This window comes from Arachis stenosperma, chromosome 10 (assembly GCF_014773155.1).
Source record: "Arachis stenosperma cultivar V10309 chromosome 10, arast.V10309.gnm1.PFL2, whole genome shotgun sequence".
Taxonomy (NCBI): Eukaryota; Viridiplantae; Streptophyta; class Magnoliopsida; order Fabales; family Fabaceae; genus Arachis; species Arachis stenosperma.
The window spans coordinates 61480785-61488611 of NC_080386.1; the positions used below are offsets into that span (position 1 = coordinate 61480785).

At 37.5% G+C, this 7827-nt stretch overlaps 1 non-coding gene across 1 annotated transcript; it reads left to right on the plus strand.

Moving 5' to 3' along the window:
* The first annotated feature begins 1354 nt into the window (after window positions 1–1354).
* On the plus strand, window positions 1355–1458 carry LOC130958443 (small nucleolar RNA R71). Its single transcript, XR_009077563.1, has one exon. It is a non-coding gene; the product is annotated as a small nucleolar RNA R71 (small nucleolar RNA).
* The last annotated feature ends 6369 nt before the right edge of the window (window positions 1459–7827 follow it).

Below are 7827 nucleotides of genomic sequence, written 5' to 3' on the forward strand. Positions count from 1 at the left end.
CAGCAGGGACGTAAAGGCCTTCAACCTTCACTAAAACATCCTCTACAAGTCCATAAGCCTGTTTCATTGATTTGTCTGCCATCTCTAGTGAGATTCTGGCAGCTTGTACCTCAAAGATCTCTAGTTTCTCTATTACATAGAGTGGCATGAGGTTGATACCTGACCCCAGGTCACACAGAGCCTTTTCAAAGGTCATGGTGCCTATGGTGCAAGGTATTAAGAACTTTCTGAGATCTGGTTTCTTTTGAGGCAATGTCTGCTGAGTCCATGTATTCAGTTCATTGATGAGCAATGGAGGTTCATCCTCCCAAGTCTCATTACCAAATAACTTGGCATTCAGCTTCATGATTGCTCCCAAATATAGAGCAACTTGCTCTTCAACAACATTTTTGTCCTCTTCAGAGGAAGAATACTCATCAAAGCTCATGAATGGCAATAGAAAGTTCAGTGGAATCTCTATGGTCTCTAGATGAGCCTCAGACTCCTTTGGTTTCTCAATAGGGAACTCATTGTTGGCCAGTGGACATCCCATGAGGTCTTTCTCACTGGGAATCACTGCCTTTCCCTCCTCTACAGGTTCGGCCATGTTGGACGTGTAGATGACCTTGCACTCTCTTTTTGGATTCTCTTCTGTATTGCTTGGGAGAGTACTAGGAGGAGTTTCAGTAACTCTTTTACTCAGCTGACCCACTTGTGCCTCTAAATTCTGATGGAGGACCGTGCCTCAGTCATGAAACTGAGAGTGACCTTAGACAGATCAGAGACTATATTTGCTAAGCCAGAGAGGCTCTGCTCAGAATTCTTTGTTTGTTGCTAAGAAGATGATGGAAAAGGTTTGCTATTGCCAAACCTATTTCTCCCACCATTATTGTTGTTGAAGCCTTTTTGAGGCTTCTGTTGATCCTTCCATGAGAAATTTGGATGATTCCTCCATGATGGATTATAGGTGTTTCCATAAGGTTCTCCCATGTAATTTACCTCTTCCATTGCAGGATTCTCAGGGTCATAAGCCTCTCCTTCAGAGGACGCTTCTTTAACACTACCAGATTCAGCTTGCAATCCAGTCAGATTCTGAGAAATCATATTGACTTGCTGAGTCAATATTTTATTCTGAGCCAATATGGCATTCAGAGTATCAATCTCAAGAACTCCTTTCTTCTGAGTCATCCCATTATTCACAGAATTTCTTTCAGAAGTGTACATGAACTGGTTATTTGCAATCATCTCAATGAGTTCCTGGGCTTCTGCAGGTGTTTTCAGATGAAGGGATCCACCAGCAGAGTGATCCAATGACATCTTTGACAATTCAGACAGACCATCATAGAATATACATATGATGCTCCATTCTTTAAACATGTCAGAAGGACACCTTTTGGTTAATTACTTGTATCTTTCCCAAGCTTCATAGAAGGATTCACCTTCATTCTGTCTGAAGGATTACATGTCCACTCTGAGCTTACTCTTCTTTTGAGGTGAAAAGAATTTGGTCAAAAAAGCATTGACCAGCTTGTCCCAAGAGTTCAGGATTTCTCTAGGTTGTGAGTCCAACCATGTCCTAGCTTTGTCTCTTACAACAAAGGGGAAAAACATAAGTCTGTAGACCTCGAGATCAACCCCATTGGTCTTAACAATATCACAGATCTGCAAGAATTCAGATAAGAATTAATGAGGATCTTCTGATGGAAGTCCATGAAACTTGCAGTTTTGCTGCATTAGAGAAACTAATTGAGGCTTAAGCTCAAAGTTGTTTGCTCCAATGGCAGGAATTGAGATGCTTCTTCCATAGAAGTTGGAAGTTGGTGCAGCATAGTCACCAAGCATCTTCCTTACATCTCTGGCATTGTTGTTATTTTTGGCTGCCATGTCTTCTTCTTTTTCAAAAATTTCTGTCAGGTCCTCTCGAAAGAGTTGTGCTTTAGATTCTCTTAGCTTCCTCTTTAGAGTCCTTTCAGGTTCAGGATCGGCTTCAATAAGAATATCTTTATCCTTGTTCCTGCTCATATGAAAAAGAAGATAACAGAAAAGAAGAGAAATCCTCTATGTCACAGTATAGAGATTCCTTTATATGAGTAAAAGAAGAGAAGAATGAGGTAGAGAGAAAATAAAGAGAATTCGAACACAGAGAGGGAGAGAGGGTTCAAAGTTTAAGAAGAAGAGAGGTGTTAGTAATTAAATAAATAAATAGAAAGAGATGAGAGAGAAGAGAAATTCACAAATCAATTAAAAGAAAAGAAAAATATTTTTGTTTTATTTTAATTATTGGTTAGTATTCAAAAATTAAGAAAGGAATAAAATAAAATTAGAGTTTAAAATAATTAGTTAATAAAAAAAGATTTTCGAAAAAGGGGTTAGTGATTTTCGAAAATTGGAAGTGGGAAAGTAGTTAGGTGGTTTTGAAAAAGATAAGTAATAGTAATTAGTTGAAAAAGATTTGAAAATAAATTTTGAAAAGATAAAAAGTTGGAAAAAAGATTTTGAATTTAAAAAGATATGATTGACAAAGATTTGATTGAAAAAGATATGATTTTAAAAAAGATATGATTGAAAAGATATGATTGAAGAAGATTTGATTTTTAAAATTGATGACTTAACTAACGAGAAATTAAAATATATGATTCTAAAATTCTAAGATTTGATTGAACATTAATTGTTAGCAAGGATTTTTGAAAATGTGGAAAGATAAGATTTTAAAATTATGAATAAAAACATGAAAATTTGAAAAAAAATTTGAATTTGAAACGAAATTACCTCCCCTGTGTCATCCTGGCGTTAAACGCCCAGGATGCTATCCATTCTGGCGTTTAACGCCCAGAATGCTACCTCTTTGGGCGTTTAACGCCCAGCCAGATACCCTGGCTGGCCTTTAACGCCAGAATTCCTTCTTTACTGGGCATTTTTCTAAATGCCCAGCTTTTTCTGTGTGATTCCTCTACTGTATGTTTTGAATCTTCATTTCTCTGTATTATTTAGTTGAAAAGAGATATTTTTTATTTTTGAATTTTTAATGAAGAGAGAGAAAAACAACAAAATGAAATAAAACATAAAAATGCAAGATCAAAACAAGTAATGCATGCAAGGACACTTTGAATGTCAAGATGAACACCAAGAACACTTTGAAGATCATGATGAACATCAAGGACATATTTTTGAAAAATTTTTAAGAAAAAAAAAGATATGCAAGACACCAAACTTAGAAATTTTTAATGTTTAGACACTATGGATTTGAAAATACATATGAAAAACAAGAAAAGACACAAAACAGGAGAATTTAAAGATCAGAACAAGGAAAATCATCAAGAACAACTTGAAGATCAATGAAGAACACAATGCATATGTTTTCGAAAATTTAAGGAAGCATGCATATGTTAGAATTTGACACTAGACTCAATCAAGAAACACAAAAAATATTTTTGGTTTTTATGATTTTATTAAACCTTTTTGTATTTTTTGAAAATAGAACTAAAATTACCCAATCTAAGCAACAAGATGAACCGTCAGTTGTCCAAACTCGAACAATCCCCGGCAACGGCGCCAAAAACTTGGTACGCAGAATTGTGATTTCACACTTTTCTCACAACTCCGCGCAGCTGACCAGCAAGTGCACTAGGTCGTCCAAGTAATACCTTACGTGAGTAAGGGTCGATCCCACGGAGATTGACGGCTTGAAGCAAGCTATGGTCATCTTGTACATCTCAGTCAGGCGGATTCAAATGGTTATGAGGTTTGATAATAAAAAGATAAATAAAGCGGAAAATAAAATAAAGTTACTTATGTAGTTCCTTGGTGGGAATTTTAGATAAGCGTTTAGAGATGCTTTGTTGCCTCTGAACCTCTGCTTTCTTATTGTCCTCATCCAATCATGCGTACTCCCTTCCATGGCAAGCTGTATGTTGGTGGATCACCGTTGTCAATGGCTACCAACCGTCCTCTCAGTAAAAACATGTCCTCTACGGTTTCCCGCACGGCTAATCAGCTGTCGGTTCTCGATCGTGTCGGAATAGAATACATTTATTCTTTTGCACACTGTCACTGTGCCAAACAGTCACGAGTTTGATGCTCGTCATAGTCATCCTATCCCAGATCCTACTCGGAATACCACAGACAAGGTTTAGACTTTTCGGATCTCAAGAATGCTTCCAATTGATTCTAGATTATACCACGAAGGTTCTAACATCACGGATTTGAATGCTCTGTTGTCAGGAAAGGTGATTCAGATCCGTGAGTCAGAGACCAAAGAGAGTATACTCCAGCTGTCGTCCAATGACTACGTTGAACATCATGTAGACCGTTTTGTGGTTATTAGGCACGCGGATCTTGGCTAAGCGAGTAACAAAGATTGGGTGATTGTCCTGGGTCACCCCTTCATTCTGACTTAACTGAATTAAGTACGAGAGTATATCTTGGAGGAGAAGTAGGCGTGAATTGAATAGAAAAATAATAATACTTGCATTAGTACTCGAGGAACAGCAGAGCTCCTCACCTTAATCTATGAGGTGTAGAAACTCCACCATTGAAAAATACATAAGAGCCTCTCCAATGGCATAATACAATCGAAATAGGGTTCAAAGACCTGATCAAATGATCGAAAAGTGGTCCAAAGATATGAATACAATAGTAAAAAGTGTTATTTATACTAAACTAGTAAACTAGGTTTACAGAAAATGAGTAGATAGTACAGAAATCCACTTTCGAGGCCCACTTGGTATGTGATAGGGCTGAGCAATGAAACTTTCATGTGCATAGGCCCTTCTTGGAGCTCAAACGCCAGTTTTGGTACCAGTTTGAGCGTTTAACTCCAGCTTTGGTGCCAGTTCTGGCGTTTTACGCCAGAAAAGAGTCTATGGTGGACGTTTGGACGCCAGTTTGGGCCATCAAATCTCGGGCTAAGTATGTGCTATTATACATTGCTGGAAAGCCCAAGATATATACTTTCCAATGCAATTGAGAGCGCGCTGATAAACCCCATTTATAGGGTTTATCTTTTGTTGAATTTAAGGGATTTTATGACCTTTTACCCACATTTATTCAATGAAATAGTATGGTTTCATGATTTTCCCTTAATTTGTGCTTAAATGTGAAAACATGGTTTCTAGACCTTAAATTAGTTAATTTTAATTCACCTGTGATTCCACTAGATGCCTTGATTTGTTTGTTAAGTGATTTCAGGTTGAAAAGGGCTAGGGAAGGATCAAAGGAGTGAAAGAAAAGCATACAAAGGGGAGAATATCATGAAAAGCCAAAGAATTGAACTCATCCATGGACGCGTGCGCACACATGGCGCTTACGCGCACCTTGCGAATTACCCCATGGACGCGTACACGTGCTGTGCGCGTACGCGTCGATGTTGGAATATGATTTTTTATTGAAAACGTGGCCAGCAAATTCAGAAGGGTTGTGGGGCCCAATCCCAACCAACTTTGGCACCAAAAATGCTATTTAAAGCCAAGGATTAAAGAGCAAAGGGGAATTCCATCATTCACACTCATCAGGATTAGTTTAGAGTTAGTTTTAGAGAGAGAAGCTCTCACTTCTCTCTAGGATTAGGATTAGGATTAGGTTTAGTTCTTAGATCTAGGTTTAATTCATGCTTTGATTTAATTTTCCTTTTGTAATTCTTCTTCTCCTACATCTCTTCTCTCTAGTTTAGCATTTAATTCTTGTAATTCTCTACTTTTATGTTGATGCACTTTTATTCTTCCATTTTCCTTTAATGCAATTTATATTTTCATGTTCCTTTATTGTTCATTTGATTGTTGTTATAAATTCCTTGTAATAATTGTTGTTAGATTTCATTGTTGTTGTCAATTTACTATGCTTTTCTTTCATGCCTTCTAAGTGTTTGGCAAAATTATTGGTTGGATTTTAGAGTAGAGTTTTGTGCTCTTGGCTTGGAAAGGTGACTTAGGACTCCTTGATTTACTAATGTCCAAGTAATTGATGATTGGGAGCCATTGACTCTAGTTCTCACTAATTGAATTAGTGGAGAGTTAGGACTTATGGACTTGGATTGATATATCTCATTTAACTTTTCTTTACTACTAGTTAGAGGATGATTTAATGAGATTAATCCTTGCCAATTCTCATATTGTGGTTAGTGATTAGGATAGAGATCCTTGACCACCAAATCTTGCCAAAACCTTTTTAGCCATTAGTTTACTTTTTTGCCATTTATCTTTCATGTTTCTTATCAAAACCCCAAAAATAACTCATAACCAATAACAAGACATTTTATTGTAATTTCTAGGGAGAACGACCCGAGGTTCAATACTTCGGTTTATAAATTTTAGGGGTTTGTACTAGTGACAAACAACTTTTTGTATGAAAGGATTATTGATTGGTTTAGAAACTATACTTGCAACGAGAATTCATTTGTGAAATTCTATACCATTAAAAATCCAATCATCAAAATGGCGCCGTTGCTGGGGAATTGCAATGGTGTTAGGTTATTGGTTATTGTACATATGTGAATAGTGTGAATATATTGCTTTTTGCTTTATTTGCTAGTTGTAGAAATTTGTTTCTCTCATTTTCTATTATCTTTTGATTTTTGTTTTCTCTTTCCATTATGAATTCTCACTTTGGCTATGAGTGTGATTATAACTATATTCTAGGTGATGAGAACTTCAATGAGAATGTATATCAAGGATGGGACACTCAAAGGTGGTAGGAGCCATATGCATATGATCAATCTTCATGGCAACAACCTCCACCAATGCACTATGAAGAAGAGCCATTCTATGATGCATACCAATCCAATGGCTATGGTGAAGCTCCTTGTGACTTTCAAGAACTACCACCATATGCCTATGAGTCATATCCTCAATATGAACCATACTCACAAGCCCTCTACCACCAAGCACCTCCATCTGACCATAATCCGTATCCATCTTACCAACCACCTTTTGAACCATATGAGCCCTGCATGGAACCACCATTCCAATATCCATACTCCTAAGAACCACCTCAATATACACCACATACCCTTATCAAGAAGAACCACTTCCCTATCATGAACCCTTTCTCCATGACAATGAATCCCCCCATCCACCCCAATCCTCAAAGGATGAAACCCTTAGCCTTATACTTCAAGGGCAAGGAGAAATGCAAAGAGAGACAATAGAATTTGTGGCTACCTTGATCAAGGTAGTAACCGTTTTAGTCTCCCAATATTTGAGCACTCAAAGCACTCCCATGGTCACATGTGGAGAATCAATTGAAAAGCATAGCATGAAGGAGAGATAGAAACTCCGGTGGAGAATGAGGGATGTTATTTTGTATTAGAGCAATTGGAGGAGCCTATGATCATTGAAGAAGAGGAAGAAGTGGTTGAAGACTTAGGAGATGCGGAACCTCCTTAGGGACCTAGAGTTGAAGAGAACCTCTCCAAGAAGAGTGAATTTGATGTTAAGGAGGGACGTGCACAACCTCCAAAACAAATTTTAAACGAAGACTTGGAGGGAGTGAAGCAAGAATTGAGTTCCCTTGGTGATGAAGATCATGCATCTAACTTTTTTGGTGGTGAATCCTTTGAATTTGAAGAACCTTCTCCCAATGAATTTGAAAGTGATGTGGAGGTAGATTTCTCTCGACCTCCCATTTATGACTTGAGTGATGGAGAAGAGTTAGATGAAGTTGATGAACAAAGGATTGAGAATGAAGAAGTTTATGAAGAGGTGGAGATTGACAAAGAAGCAAACAAGGGAGTAGAGCTTGCAAGGACATTGGAGATACCTCTCCCCAAGCCACCACCATCCATTTATTCATTCAAGTGGGTAAATTCCTTATACTTAAGCTTTATTATTCCCCTTGAATATGGTTTGCTTGAGA